This window comes from Gymnogyps californianus, chromosome 22 (genome assembly GCF_018139145.2).
Source record: "Gymnogyps californianus isolate 813 chromosome 22, ASM1813914v2, whole genome shotgun sequence".
Taxonomy (NCBI): Eukaryota; Metazoa; Chordata; class Aves; order Accipitriformes; family Cathartidae; genus Gymnogyps; species Gymnogyps californianus.
In genome coordinates, this window is record NC_059492.1 from 8,086,514 (window position 1) to 8,102,497 (window position 15,984).

Sequence of the window (15,984 nt, forward strand, 5' to 3'; positions counted from 1 at the left end):
TTGCCACCCCCACTCTTCCCCGCCCCCCCCCCAGAAGATGAAGATGCCTATTTATTCTTGACTATTTGACATAGTGGGAAACTCCACTTCCAAGGTTTGAGCATAAAAACTGTTTTCAAACACTGAAAAGAATCTGCTCAGATTTTTTTGTTTTGAGGGTTTTTTGTTTGTTTTTTGTGTGTGTGTTAACAACAAAACCAAAAATACCTCAAACAAAAAACTCCATGAAGCAAAGAAAATTAGCTCACTAGAAATGCTCTAGAACCACTTGGGTCTGACCTAAAACCACAAAGCTGAAGAAATAGTTAAGGCCGTGCTACACTCTCAGTCCCACCGCTGTGCACTGTTCCAGGGGACCTTGCTAGTAGTTGCAATACCAAGCACGTGCACAGCACCGTAAGAGAATGGAAAATGGAAACTGTAGCTATCGCATAGAATTTCCTAACCTGTACTCACTTAAGATAAAACCTTCCTTGAATTATCTTCCAGCTCTTCCTGTTGAGTTTGAACACCAATTTAAATATCAAGCCACAGGATTTAGTTTAGAATAACAGCTTTCCTCATTTACATATGCAGGTAACCTGATAACTGAAGGACTGTGTATCAGGAACTGGGCCATGGTTTAAAAAACTAAAGGCCATTAAAAAAAACCCACTCCAAAGCTCCGGGAGCATAAACAGAGCACTTTATGGAGGATAAAGGTGGAGAGCGTGCAAAGATGGTGAGAATGCAGAAGGAGAAGGCTCGATTTTTATTTTTTAAAGACAAATAACATAAAATATTCTGAGTTCTTCCTTTCAGTTTAAAGAATTGTCTTGGGAATAGGAAGAGCGAGTAGACACCCTCGCACAAGCTCATCTCATCTCTGCTCCACATCATTACCTTCAGCAGAAAGAAATTTAAATAATATTCAGGTTGTGACGAAGGTGTTCTGCTCTAAAAATGAAAACAAACAGTCCTAGAAACAAAGGGCAAAATGCCTAACTTCATACTTCCTGACTTGTCAGTTTGATACAACTTCAACATTGCAAGCACAAAGGTAGAGCAAAAGGGAGGGAGTTTATTTCAGAGATTTATCTTGCAGGGAAAAATGAGCAGTTTGTGAAGAAAGAAAATAATTATTAAATACAAAAATTGTAAGAACTTCATAAGAAATGTAAATATTTACTGGGCTTACTGAACATATGTGATGGGCTTGGTTCTGGTTCACACATGGCTTACCAATTGTATATGATGGGATTTGCCATGTGCAATTTAGAGAGAGACAGAGTCACTCTTTATGAGCAGAATTAACAGGGAAAAAGACAATGGGCCTGATAATTTTGCACACCATTTCTTTATGTGAAGAGCTGTTAGTTAAAGTCCACAGAATCAATTAATCCCCACACATTCTATTACTAGAGTTTTTACAGAATTCTAATGAGTTTATCTCCTGACCGAAGGGACTAGCATTCACTAAAGCAGCACACTGCTGGCATCTCTTTAGTCACTAATTCCTTGCTCTGCAAGACAATTTTGCAAACAGAGGAGAGATGTCAAAATGGGCTTTCTGCTCTCACTATCTGATTTAAGGCAGAGGAGCCAGCTGTGCTCCTCTAACAGTGAAGGAACACATGGCTGGAAAGGGATAGGGGATTCAACTGAAGACAACGGACACTCAAGTCAAAGCCTGCCTATGATTTTATTGGTGCTCATGCAAAATTGTCATTCCCTGTCCAGCACCTTTTTTACTTCAGGTTTTTTTTGTTTGGTTTTTTTGTTGTTGTTGTTTGGGTTTTTTAAGGCTTATCTTCAGAGATTTAAAAGGAAAGCTGCTGGAGACCACTTGTAAATGCTTCTTGAATTACTGAAAAAGTCCCGATTTGGTGACCAAGTAGTATTTAATAATCATCTATATGAAATGCGTAACTCAGCCCTTCTCCCTTGACCCTTCCCCTCATGTAAAGACATATGCAAATTAAGTGAATAGCAATCAATTTGAGATGTTGCCATTTGCTGAAGCAGGCATTACTGGTTTCTACCTGATTGTTCCTGCGTCTAAATCAAGGGACCTGCTTCCAGAGACAATGATGACTTGACACTACATTGCAAAAGTTATGACAGGCATCAGAGCTTGGGTGAACCTGTATTGTATTTACTAAATTACATTTGTTACTCCTGCAGCACCCCTGAGCTCTGTAGAGAAGGTCTTTTAGATGAAGACCCAGCTAGCCTAATAGCCTGTCCCTGGCAGTGGTCAATAGCTTACGCCTAAGGAAGAGCCTAAGAACAGGTGTACTATGTAGTGATTCTTTTCCCAAATTCTTTCCCACCTTCTAATGGGCTTCTTGAGCCCAAGGTCACATGTACTGATGTGAGAAGTTCTACAGCTCTCTCTTTCTATTAATTTTGTACATGGTAAATAATAGCTTCATCCGACGCCCTCCAGATTGTTCACTGAAAGGAACAGCACACAATCAAATCTTTTTTAGCCTCTCTCTGCCACTCTGTCACGTTTCCTCTGATGCCTTTTCCTAGCTCACTCTGTCGTTTCCCATACAGAAACAGTGTAAGGCCCCTATCTATTGTTGGTGTCATTTGCTGGTTCATTTCTAGTTCTATTTTGTCCTTTTTAGACAGGGGCTCTAGAACTGCATAATATTTACTGTGCAGGAGGCCACAGACTTATACACTGTTATAGCAACGCTTTTCCACTTTGCTGTCTGTTTCTTTCCCAACAGCTTCAAGCATTTGGATTCCTGTTTTTGGCTACTGTCAAGTGCCGATTGGACATTTTCACAGATGCGCCTATGACAGCTTCAACATCTCATTCCTTGGCAATAGCAAGCAGCCCAGAGCACAACATTTTTTATGTGGAGTTAGGATTGTTTTTTTTCTTAAATGAATCACTTCGCATTTATTTATGTTGAATTGCATTTGCTGTTTTAATGCCTGCTCAGTCTCATAAGACCCATTTGCAATTCTTCATGGTTATTTCGCTTCTCTTTACCTGAGTAACTTGGTAGATCAAAAGAAATGTTTTTCAGGAGTGGTTCAGAGGAATCTGGTTGCTAAAGGCAGAACCTCCACCATCATTTCAGTCACCTTTCCTGACTCTTCTAGTCCCCCTTAATCTCCTATTCTCCTCAAAAAAATGCTCGAAAGGCCTAATCTAACATCAACGTAGAGATGAACGTGTAAACCTTCAGTGCCCTTCACGTAATAGCCATGTCAGCAAGCTTTTTGCTAAAATGCCAGTCTGTGCTTTTTCCTCGAAGAAAGGCAACAACCTCATGGCCAGCTGTAATGCAATGCTATCTCAGAAACCTCTCTGATGCAGGACTTAACAGCTTTCTACCAAACTCACTAGCGTTTCTCATGTGCAGATTCCAAACCACCAGATAACAGCCAAGAATCACTACACTTCCATATTCAGACAACGGTGTTCTTGTATTATAAAAGTAAATGCAATCATATGGAAAGCCAGTGGCAACATTTGGAAGAGAATCCAGACCAGCAAATTTCCAGCCCCACGTCCTGCCTTCTCCAAAACTGCCAAGAAGGGTAAATCTGTGACTCTCTGTGTCCAAGCCTAGTGCATCACCTCTACCATCCGTCTCAAAACACACAAGCCACATGAGCATGATATTGCAGACAACAGGGATTATAGATTAACTTCAAGGATTAATTGATGAAGAAAGTATCAAGAAAGCAAATATGAAGAACGCCCATTTCTATCATGTGTGGAATTACAGAAAGCATGTCAGATTCTCCTCGTGTGACAGGTCAGGAAGGCTCATTCATTAATTAAGACTGAGAGCCTCATTTATTTTCAGTCTTCTAAACCTCTGCATGCAAAAAGGGCGGGTTGTCAGGTTTGTTTGTTTTTTTAATATCTTTTGACAGAGCTCTCTAAAATTGAACTGGAGGTAAATCTGTGAGATGATCTCCAGTTAAACATTTCAAGTGAAACATGATTTTGACTTGTGAGAACATTAACTATCATGATGAAGAATCCACCAGGTGTTCCAAAATTGCAGGAAAATATGGAATTGAATGAGACTAGGACAGTTTAAATGAAAGGGATCTTGGTTCCCTTCTCCCATTCCAGAACAAACCCTCATCTCAGTTTTCTTACTGAAGTCTGGCATGGTGTAAAAACCAAACTCCATATTTATTGTGCCTCATCACTTAAATCATTGTTTGTGCATTCCTAATTAAAACTACGACAGGGCAAAAACCAAATGCTAAATTCTACCAGAGTCAGAGGTCCCCATCTGTCTCCATAGGACTAATGTGCATTAAAGCTTCCCAGAGTTACATTAATTTAGCTAGTATTTTTCTAAGACAACATGAGGAGGCCCAGACGAGAAATAAATATGACTGAGTTAAAAATTGCAATACGTAGGATTTCGGATGATTATGTGAAATTCAAACTCCAAACTCAAATTATTGACCAAAAGGTCTCCACCTCTGGTTTGGGGGTTTTTTTGTTGTTGTTGGGGGTTTTTTTTCTGGTTGCCTGATTCCCCAGTTTCCTAGATGACTGCCCTACTTTAAGCAGGGGAGAGTAAGCTCTTTTTTCACTGCATGGTGTACAGCGTTCACCCCCCTCCCAAGTGGAGAAACAGCAGGGGGGCTTAAACACTCACAGGGACAGAAAAAAGGACAAGAAAACCGTCTTTGTTCCAGGCAGACAGTACGAGGTCACGTTACTATGGCAGCATGAACCATTTCCCCTCATTCTAGCTAGTAGTTCAACTTTGCCCATAGTTTATTCCCTGGGAAGCCTAATCCAGAGTTCAGGTTTGTGTATGTGGGGTTAGAGGTCAACAGCAATATGACAATGGCCTAGTCAAAAGAAAAGAAAGCTATGATATAGCAGAATCAAAGAGTCAGTTCACCAATCACTGGGGGCTGGCTCGGACAGAGAGGTTAGAATTCATCCCCTCACTTTAGCCTAAAGTTCCTGATTTAGCTATTTTGTGCTCAGCATACAGAAAGCCTGAATGGTGAACAATAAAGATGACGAGCAAACAGTAAAAGATGAGAAGACAGTGCTGACAGAAAAACTGTGGATCATGTGCCCAGTGCTGTGTTGTACTTACTAGCTAAATTACTGTTACATTTACAGGCATCTTAGATCAATGCAGTTATTTTTCCTGCATCATTCCTACAATTGTGAATAACATACTAATGGGATATAACTTCTCCACACAGAGGCTGCAAGAAGAGAAGCAGGAGTTTCTGAATAAACATATATGTGTATGCATGCACCTGTGTGTATGTCAATTCTCCAATAAAAAGGGACAAGTGTAGACTCTAAAATATTTTTAAAAGAGCAAGAGGTAGAACCTGCATGTGAGTTAAAACACTCATTTCATAAACCCTTAAAGAAAATAAAGAATTATGATTGGTTTTCTTTCACTTGGTATGCCCATGTACTCAGTTTCCATTTAGTTTACCATATTCTTTTCCCATACAACTTCTATTTTGCTTTAGAAATTGTAAGTTGTCTCATGTCCCAAAGAAGAGGTTTCAGAAAAATGAGTCCATAAGTAATGTTTCCTTAGGCAAATAACCAAGAAAAGGAGAAAAACTGAGATCAACGGACACACCCAACAGGCGGCTGTGTCATATTTGTTCGCATTACCACAGTCCTATGCTACTTGCTGGATTGGAATTGCTTTATTAAAATGTCCTTTCATAAAACAAGTATTTTAGGATTTCTTTATGGAATATTTTCATTTAGATAACAAAAATAACTTTTGTTCTGAAAAACAGAATCTTTCTCAGGAGAAAAGTGGCTTAAATTTAAAAGCCACTTACAACCAACGTGTGCTGCTCCTCTTTAATTGAAAAGTGATCTTAGTAAAAGCTACAGTATTTTTGTGCGGAATTTTCCTGAGGATCTCCTATGAAAAACAAATGCCATTTTAACAGCTTCGATCACCATAAGGGCCAGGCAGCTAGATTCTAGCTCTCAAGTCCCCATGTGGTTCTACACTTCACAGCATCTTCACTGCACATTCATGTAGTACAAGGAGAATACAACACAAAAAAGGGGGGCATGAGAATAAGCCCAAAAAGGCTATTGGTTCAGTCCCTGGGATGAATTATTCTTTAACCTGTCAGAGTTGTTCAGTTGTCAGAATGAAACCACAATCAAAGGCAGCTGTCTGCTGTTGGGTTTTTTTGAGTTCGTCCTGCATCTCCACAAACCCCACAGCCACTGCATGTCCTGCACTCGCTCCTTTCCATTCCTGCTTCCCACCTACAGGTGGCAGTTGGGAAACGCGAAGGGAACATGAAAATGGTAGTTACCAGAAATATATTCTGTCCAGAACTGATAGATAGGTGGGGCCAGTTCACACAGGCTGGGGGCCCCGTTTCTCCAGATCCACTGAAAGAGTCGTGCTTGTGTTTCCACCAGCAAGAAGTGAACGTGGCACACGACAGTAAGAGGCAGGGAGGGATAAGGTCGAAGTTCGAACTGCATTTGTTGCATCACTTAGTTGGAACCTGCACATTGTGCTTGTGATAGCAATTCTACCTCTCACAAAGTGAGCCCTTGGGATGGGGAAGAAAGGAAAGGACCTGGCAGTCCAGGAAAAAAGAAAAGACGACACACAAGAAAGTAAAGAAATTCACTATTAAAATAGGCAAGAACAAACATCTGTGAGATTAAGGTTGCTCAAGTTTCACTGGTCTTTACACTACAATCCTGAGAAATATTTATGAGGAAATCTGGAATTCCAACAGCAGCACAGGAATTGCAAATGATTCAGGGAAAGCAACATGTAAGACATCAAAGTGGACAACTGTTTTCTAAATATTCACAGGCATTAGTCCAAACCAAAAGATTTACTTTTCTCTTACACAGGGCTACAAATATTTTCATCATCTAACTAAAAGGTCTGAAATCTCTTTCAAATCCAGCAGCATGTCACTGAACACTTCAAATGATTAAGAGTATTCTACTAATGCCCCAAATATGGAAGAACACCATAATGGCATATCCTTAACTAACAGTCTATGGGCAGTACTCTATTTCTGGACAAGGGGGAATTGCTACTACGTTACACTAAGAAACATTTCCAATTAAGGAGGAAAGTAATGTAAGACAAATTAAATACAGTAAACAGCTGCTGTTGAAAAGCACTAAAGTTATTAAGATAAGACACTGCAGAACTGTCCACTTATGGTGAAACATTGATTTAAAAGACCACTCCAGTCTCACTGGAGCTCAGATATTTAAGTGATATTCAGGCCTTTCAGCAGCTCACATTACAAGGACTTCTTCCACCCCTCCCCCAATATTCTTCCTTTAATATGTGACAATAAGGCTCGCATACATGAAGGTATTCATTGCGTAGCTTGAATTAAGCCATTTAACCTCCACTGAAATCCCATCAAGAAAAATCAATCCAGACTGGGCTTTATACTACAGCAACTAAAACACAATTGGTACCTGAGCTAGCCAGCCTAAAGTTATATCAGGTAAATCTACATTGTACTGTAATAATTTCTGTGACTGCAGGGTAGACATCTGTAGCCTCTGGAGATTCACTGTCAAGGCCTCAGGAAAAACCTGTCCAATGCTTTTCTGTAACAGATGAATGCAGATCGCAATGAGGGACTTTCCCAGAGAGAAAGGTGCAAGTGAGTAAACTGACACAGTTCCTGGAAAAACCTAACATGCACACCTTATTTCCTTATCTGTAATCTGAAAACTGATTTGTCTTCTCCTATTAGAAAGGGAGTTGGCAGCTAGAGAGATTTACAGACATAATTCCTCTTGCCCTGCACAAGGTAGGATGCTATGGGATGAAAGGATCTTGTAGCCTATCCCACAGGAAGCACCACAATTATAAAGGGAAATGGAAATGCATCCTTGTTTCAAGCTACAGAACTGATATTCTCATTTACAGCACAGTTGCATTCTTGGACAGTGTAAGACAGTCCCGTCATAGTCATTGCTGCATCTCAGTTTACTGCGAGAGGGGGAGCCCGGAGGGAGAATGGGGTATGCTGAGCTTTAGTGACCTAAGTTAGTCGTCGTGTTCACATGGCATCTTCTTTCATTCTCTTATTTGGAAAAGAATAGAATAGTTCAGTTGGAAGGGACCTACAACAATCATCTAGTCCAACTGATGTTAGTCATCAGCAGAGATGACTGAAGACTCATTTCAGAAGACTAGTAAGGAGAGCAAACTGCTCTATGGAACTGAAGGTGAGAGGAATGGGTGGGTGTTAGCAGCAGAGTATTTTCAACTCTGAAGTGCATAATGAAACTAATCAGACCATTGAGTTTACTTAGAATGAAGCAAATTCAAACTTCTAAGAAATACTTCCATTCAAACAATAACATCAGCTATTGACAAGGCTAGCATAACAAATAAAATAAGCTTTTTAGGACAGATGTATTTGTAAGACTAAAGTGCATCATAAGGAGTCAATTGCCAAGAGATTCTAGGTTATACTTAGGTATCTTGGTAGTTATTTAAATATTTTGGCTATAGCCTTTAATTCATACTTACGAATTGTAAACACTGGAAATCAACATAGGCAAGAGAGAAAAAAGCACGTAAATGCTTACCGCCAAATGGAAGCATTCCACAAAGCGGTCCTTTTTTCTCACGCTGTAGGACAGACACCACTTTCCTCAAGGAAGACTGCAAAGATTCATACATATGTATCTGCAAAAGAAAGAAACTTTTTCTTAATTCTCTATTGGAAGCTGCTAAATAATTTCCATTTTTCAAGTAGAAAAATATTGAAACTTAACTTCTTAAGGACGTTTTATCAATTTCTGTAGTTACTAAATGCATAACAGAAGGATTAAATTGGCTGAAACGCTGTCTAACTAAGTTTTAAATCTCTCTCTGGTCAAGCCATAAAACAAAGATAGTTGATGTAGGTCTGGGGCCAAATTATCTTCAGAAGGATCAGATTTATTTACTGAACATGCCAGATGCACAGAAGGCAGCAGGAAGCATTTATTGATTAACCATCAACAGCACTGTGTCACCCATGTGCGCCATATTATTGATTAGGTTTACTTGGTCAATGTGCATCTCTAAGCTATTGTCTCCTACAAGTGAGCAGCACAATGCCTTTTGGGGAGAAGTGGGACTGGAGAATACCAAAAACATAAAAAGTCTCCATTACAAAGGGCCCAGGGCAGCTGTGCTCAATTCCTAGACTGAGAGAAGAAGAGATAATCCACTAATCCTGAACAGAGCGGGATAGAGCATGCCTGCCACCCAAGCTGAGTTCCAGAAAGATTTCTGTACAAATAAAGAAGCGCCTTTCCCTTTGACATCAGAGGTCATGGGTGTTATTTCATCTGGCATTGGCTGGGAGTAGTAGTTCTTGTCATCATGATCACTCTTTTCCACTGCAGGATGAGTCTGCTGTTTTCATAGCACTGACTGAGAAGGATATACTTTCAATTTCTGTCTAATTTTGAGGAATACAGGATTTAGAGGAAATGAAGCAATTTGGTATTCTAAGAGCCTGCTTTCATCTTTTTGTTGCATTTTGAAGTGGTTTTGCTATGTGGCATTTTTAAAAGTAAATTATGGCAAACTGATCCATTCCTAAGGATGGGCAAAGCATGCCCTTTACCTAAAGGTATGTTAAGCGATTGGGATGAGAGAAGAACCTGCTTTAGCTGTTGCTACAAGTCCAACAAAATCCTCACTCTGCTAGCTTTGCTATAATTAATGAAGAAATCCCCTCTGTTCTGGTGGGCACTTCAGTCCCATTTCTGTGCTACAGTCCCACACAGACAGACTTAGTTACACAGTACTATTAAGTGTTCCACTTTCAAATCTAAACTTCTATGTTCTGAGGCAATTGTCTGCATCTCTCAGGTGGCCTGACTCATTAACCACCTGTAAAAGCTGCATATCAGGTGTATTCTATTTAATGAATTAGGACTTAAGCAGTCAGAGGGGAAGCTCAAAGACCTAAAATTTTTATTATTAGCAGTAAGAACCTTTTTCCTAGAGAAATAGCTTTTTTTCTTGCTTTTCTTTTAAAAAAAAAGTGTCATCCATGCTTTCACCACCTGCAGGCTGTCCTGGCAACTGACCAAGAGTCTGAGGGTTGTATTTAGTTTGCATAAATCAGAGCTGATTACAGTTACTTTCCTCATTAATACACTGAGTACTGATTAATAATCGGTAACACACAGAATGTACTGATGCATTTGTATGGGTCTGAATGCATGCTTGATGCCAAAAATGTTTCTGAAAACAAAACTCCTGTTCCAGAGCACTCATTCTCAACACACAAAGGACAACCAATCTACATCATAATGCAGTCTTTGTGCTAAAAGGAAGAGAAAGACCTGATAGTTTCTTTAGTTCCTACAGGACACATCTTCATTTTAAACCCTGGAGGGAGGCTGGAAAGATGTGAGCTGCTTTCATGGTCCCTGTCTGGTTCCATACAGATGCTTCAGGCAAAACTCTTGACACCCGTTACTGCTATATTCACAGGTCCTGTGACCTGGATCTTCTGCACTAACAGCTGGGTTGCATTCAGCAAGAAAACACTGTCAAGTATAAGAGGAGTGAACTGTTTTCTTCCTGCCTATACTGGACAGATGCAAGAAGCTTATTCAACACAGCACATCTCTCACTTCAATATGACAATATACATTATCTACCAGCATATTTATTGCTTACACAGATGTGAGTTATTCACATGGAAAATTGATTTATCTATCAGATAATTAGTAAACTTCAATAATTGCAAAAACCTCTTAGCAATCAGTTGACATTTAATTAACATACAATAACTGTCTTATTAAATCTCCATTAAATACCTGTTGGAGTTAATTAAAAACCCATATGTAGGATTCCACGATTCCCGGGGAAACCACATTACAGTTCAACAATAAGAAGCCTGGAACTGAGTTGCTTGCTTATTTCTATTGCACTGAGTTGCTCTAGTTTAAGGTAAGGACAGTACTATGTTTCAGATTCTAACACTTCATGATTATGTAAAAACATGACGTGAAAAACATGAATGAAAAAACATTAAATGCTCTAAGATTGTCAGCTGGACTCAGCTGCAAACCTTTTTTTCTTACAGACTTGTGTGAAGTTCATGTGGGGGCTTTGGCTTACCTCAATTCCTTCAACTTGTATTGTGGCTAATGTCAGTTGAGTCTTAAAAACACTGGGCCAAATTCTCCTTCTCGAATCAAGCAAAAGCTCACTGACTTCACTGGGAATTTTGCATGAGTAATGTCTGAGTATAAACTAAGTAGTACTTTCAGAGATTTGGCCCGATATCTGTCAAACATGAATCTGGCCTAAGCGTTTCTGAGGAATTTTGGAACTCAGAAATATAAGAATGAAAAAACTGGAGTGGAAAAGCCAAAGGCAGCTCTGGCTCTGAAGGCCTATCTGCATAGGAAGCTACGCACATGGTCACAGAACACATAAACACTGTAAAAAAGGAGGATGTTAAGTCCCATAGCACTTAACATAAGAAATTTGGGACCCGTTTTCTCACCATATTTACAGAGAGAAGCACATCCGTTATTGCTCAAGGAAATCCAGTGCTCATCATCTCTGAGCTGCCATGGGCCTGCTCTTTTCCTGATCTGAGTCGCTGTCTGTGAGGAGTCAAATGAAGCTCAATGTTACACAATCTAACGCAACCTGGTAGGACGCTGATGCACAGTGCCTGACTTGCCTCAACACAGTGTGACAAAGGTGGAGGTAGTGACAAAGTCAAATCTCCCTCACTTCCTGCAGCATCCTCAATGAGAGATAAAAAATAGAAAGGAAGAACTCCATAGGCTATTATCCATCCATCCATGTCTCTGATGACACTAGCTTTTAAAGAGAAAGCTTCAGAACAGAGCATGGAATCTTGCACAAGGGAGCAGGGAAGCATACTTTACACACGCTTACCTTTTCATTGAACTATGCACATGAAACCCTTCCTCAGGTCTACGTTAGATTACGTGCACAACATTCCATGTTAAGTCACGTATACACACGCACAAACTAATGCCTCCATACTCAACAAAGACAATATTGTCTGGGTCTAAACGTGCTTTAGCATATCGGTATCTAGTATTTCGGTTATAGATCAATTAAAAAAAAAACAAACCAAAAAAACAATGATGCCTGCCATATACTTGGGTCCAAACATATTGAATGCATGGGTAACTCGGGAAGCATCATGTCGTTTAGTAGTTGGAACTGATTGTTTATTGCTGCTGCTGTGTGAGGAGATGGATAAGCATATTCCATAAAATATATAAAATGATACAATCAATCCCCAGAGTTCACAGTCTACAAAAATAAAACTCCCTGCTGCACAGGAGAAAAGAGATACTACTTAGAAGCAAGACACAAGCCTCTGGAGGCTAGAAGACAGCATAATAATGCTGTCTATTTCTAGACTAGACTAGATGATCTAGACGACATCATCTATGTCAAAGAGATCAGAGAACTTGTAACTTGGGCAACAAGTCTATAATGGCTCTTGTATTACAACAGATCTTTAAAAACGACGCTAAACTTTCATGTAGAGGGACAGATGATGAATAACCCACCATGTTCTTTTGTATGTCATTCTAATGAGATTATTTGGAACTAGCAATGGTTTGGTCTAAATTTGTCCCCTTACTCACAGAGACTTGCTTTGCTGGCTTCTGCGAAGGTAGAAGCATCTTCTTCTGTATGATCAGATAGACAAAAGGTGGATGATACAGAGAACTTCCGAAACACTAGGCAGAATAAATTATACTTGGGTTTTGCTTCTACTCAGCCCACTCAAAGATGCTCATAAAATTAAAAACAAACAAACAAACAAAAAAACCCAACAAAAAGAAACCCCAAAAAACAAACTAGCCTTTTCCTCTTGCAAGAGACAAAAATGCAAACATTTAGCACTACTGTCTCATCTGCAGCACGTGAACAACTCCAAGCAACTATGAGATCCTTTAAAATGGAAATCAAAACTGTGTAATAACGCTCATATTTGTGCATGTTGCTGTTTAAAGTAAGTCAAAGTCAGAATAAAGTCAGATCACAGAAAACATCAACAAGAAGAATTCGGAAATCTACTTCCTTGTTGTTGACCTAGCCTTATAGTATTCAGGACTTCTCTTCTACATACAGTAATTTTCTGAACACCTAAGCATATGTATAAAAGTGAAATCAAATGACTGCCTCAGACTTGACAGAACTGCTGAACTAAGAACCATGCATTGTCCTCTATTAAAGGGCATCACCTTGAGAAGATAAAGCTTTGTAAATGTTGCTCTAAAAGTTAGTATTCTCTGCTATTGGCTATTATATATATTTATAGAGGTAGTAGTAATGATCTTCAAAGAATGGTGTTGCCTAACCACATTTTATGCGACCTTTACAAAACCCAGAAATCAGTACTCTGTTAGCAGAAATATAGATTTATCCCTATCAGGGTACTAATGTATATCTAAAAAGGGACCCTGTTTTTGAAAATAGCAAAATAGATACTAAAAAGGAAAACAAACCTCTAATCAGACAGAAAATACTGCTCTAAGAGCGAGGGGTAATACTCACAGTAATCTAGGGACATTCAGGTTATAATGAGAGCACATGATGCATTATTTGTGACTTAACTTATTTTAGTCTGAGGTCCCTGAATAATTAACCTGCTTTGTTTCAATTCATTTAAATGTCCATATCCTACTGCTTATGAAATTGGAATGTGTTCTACAAAATAAACAGTCACATTGCTTCCAGAGCTGTACGGAGACTGATATGAAAAATGTTACTCATTATGATTCTTAGGATTCAAGTATTTTGCTCAAAACAAAAATTAACATTGCTTTATTAAAAAAAGTAATTTTGAGAGCAAGTATTTTATCCTAATTACAAAGGAATACAATTTGATGTTTTTATACAGACATTGTATCCAATTTATTGTTTATAAAAATCTCAGATTAAATTATTTTATAAAATGATGTCTATTTAGAAATTGAATAAATGGTTTAAAATGAATAAATTATTGTACAATATCAAATCGCAATTATATAAAGATTTGAGTGGAGCTAATAATACTGTAATTCATGATCACTGATAACATGCAACTGAAAAGGTACTACGCTTATGTAAAGAGAAACTAAGGTAAAGGGTATATGTTTACACAATCAACTTTTCCAGTTGCACCATGAAGGATATTGAAAATTTCTAGCGTTTCACTTGGTGTTACTATTGTATTATATTTTAAACCATGCCTTTCTAATTCTCCTGTTTTTCTTCATGGCTGCATCTCTGCAATACAAACCTGTTTCCTTAACTATTAAGAAATATTACTGTTGTTGGAAATTCATCTGTCATTTTACAAATCTTTTTCAAAGGAAGAAATAAGAGGTTGTCTCAGTGAAAGAAAATAACATAGAAACAAAAATAGTATGCTCTTTGCTCCCACAGGGACAAACCAAGTAATATTTACCTCTGACATGATAAACAAAAGATCAGAAAGGATTAGAACTAATGGCTCTGTAAATAGTATATTCATAAGAGAGGAATCCTGCTAGAATCGCAAGAAAATTGTATCCACTTTCAGCTGCCAATTTTTGAGGAACATCTTGAATTTTTAACTCTGTATTTATTGAACAGTGTATGATGGCAGCAACTCTGCCATCACCATCATCATCTTTTTACATTATTGCCAGGATTTCTCCTGAAGAATTATTAACAGTCTCCTGCGCAGAAGCAACTAAGGCAGATTCCGCAGAGGTCATTTTCAATGACAGCTACATTTTTGAGAGCAGAATAAAAGCATATCCAGCAAAAGAGCCCGCCTTCCAAAAAGAACACACAAGTATCCTTACGTAGCACTCAAGTCAAGGGGACTTTGAACAGAGAAGACTAAATACCCATTTCTCAATATTCATTTCTCTCCAGCCTTGGGTCAAAGGCAGGATAAGAATACCTAAAGCACAGCATCGGTAAGTCAATACTCTACGGATGTATCGGAATGCTTGAGAATCAAAGACACATGCCTGTTGGATACACCTTGTACACCTAAGCATGTTATTTTCTAGTAAGGAGTACACAAAGTAGGCTACACCAAACTCCCTTCTGTTTACAAACAATGGCTCATCATTTGCAGATCTGTAACTGTCAATGCAATTTTACCCTGCTGATTTCTATTGCTAATGTAGTCGTCAACAACTTGGCTAGTTTATGCTGTTTCAGTGATTGCAGGATCATTCTGGCTAATAACAGTGAGCTGCCCTAAACCCTAATTTCTGCCCTGGAAGAAAGTCGTCTGAAGTCAGGAAGACTACTGACCTCTGATGCTGCCATAGCCGCTAGAACACACATCCAGCAAATGGTCTACGGCTGTGCAAATCACTGCAAGCACACTGAAAATAGCTATGGTTGCCCTAAAAGGACTATGATCTTAAAGATAAAATATGCTTGGAAGAAACAAAGAATGCACAACAATATTTGCATACAGACTAGCTATTTGTACAAATGGCTCTTAATTAGCAATACTGATAACTATCATAGCAATAAAACGGCTAAATAAAGACATATCCAGAGTATGAAGTGTACAGAAAAGTGTTACGCACTTGGGGACAGAAAGGAAGTAACTGGCAGGGAAGAAGCTTTGAAGAGCTTAGACAAGTGGACAGGGGTGAAACTTATTATTTCTGTTCTGCTGGTTCAAAAATTGACAAAACTGTGAAAACAAACATTTGTGTATTCATCTCCATTAAAAACTTACCTGCTGCTATTATTTTTTAGTTTCACATTGCACAAAGCTGAAGAGTTACAGTGAGATCTTCTACGGAGCGTTTTCTTGGACTCCTCCCGCAGCCCATGCCCGGCATTTGATGCATAGGAATTTTTATCATGTTAGGCTTTCCTATTTTTTAGCTTCTTATTTACCATATGCACTGCAACAACATATTATAGCCCATTTTCTCAGCTGAAAAATTACAAACTTCATCACTTTGTAAGAAACCTGCTC

General features: G+C 38.8%; 1 long non-coding RNA gene across 3 annotated transcripts in view; it reads right to left on the reverse strand.

Moving 5' to 3' along the window:
- Window positions 1-15,984, reverse strand: part of LOC127025064 (uncharacterized) — a 298,716-nt gene that overhangs the window by 131,800 nt on the left and 150,932 nt on the right. For all 3 annotated transcript variants that reach the window (XR_007767619.1, XR_007767618.1, XR_007767620.1), the window contains one exon: window positions 8,579-8,678. This is a non-coding gene — a long non-coding RNA (uncharacterized LOC127025064). The remainder of the gene's footprint in view (window positions 1-8,578; window positions 8,679-15,984) is intronic.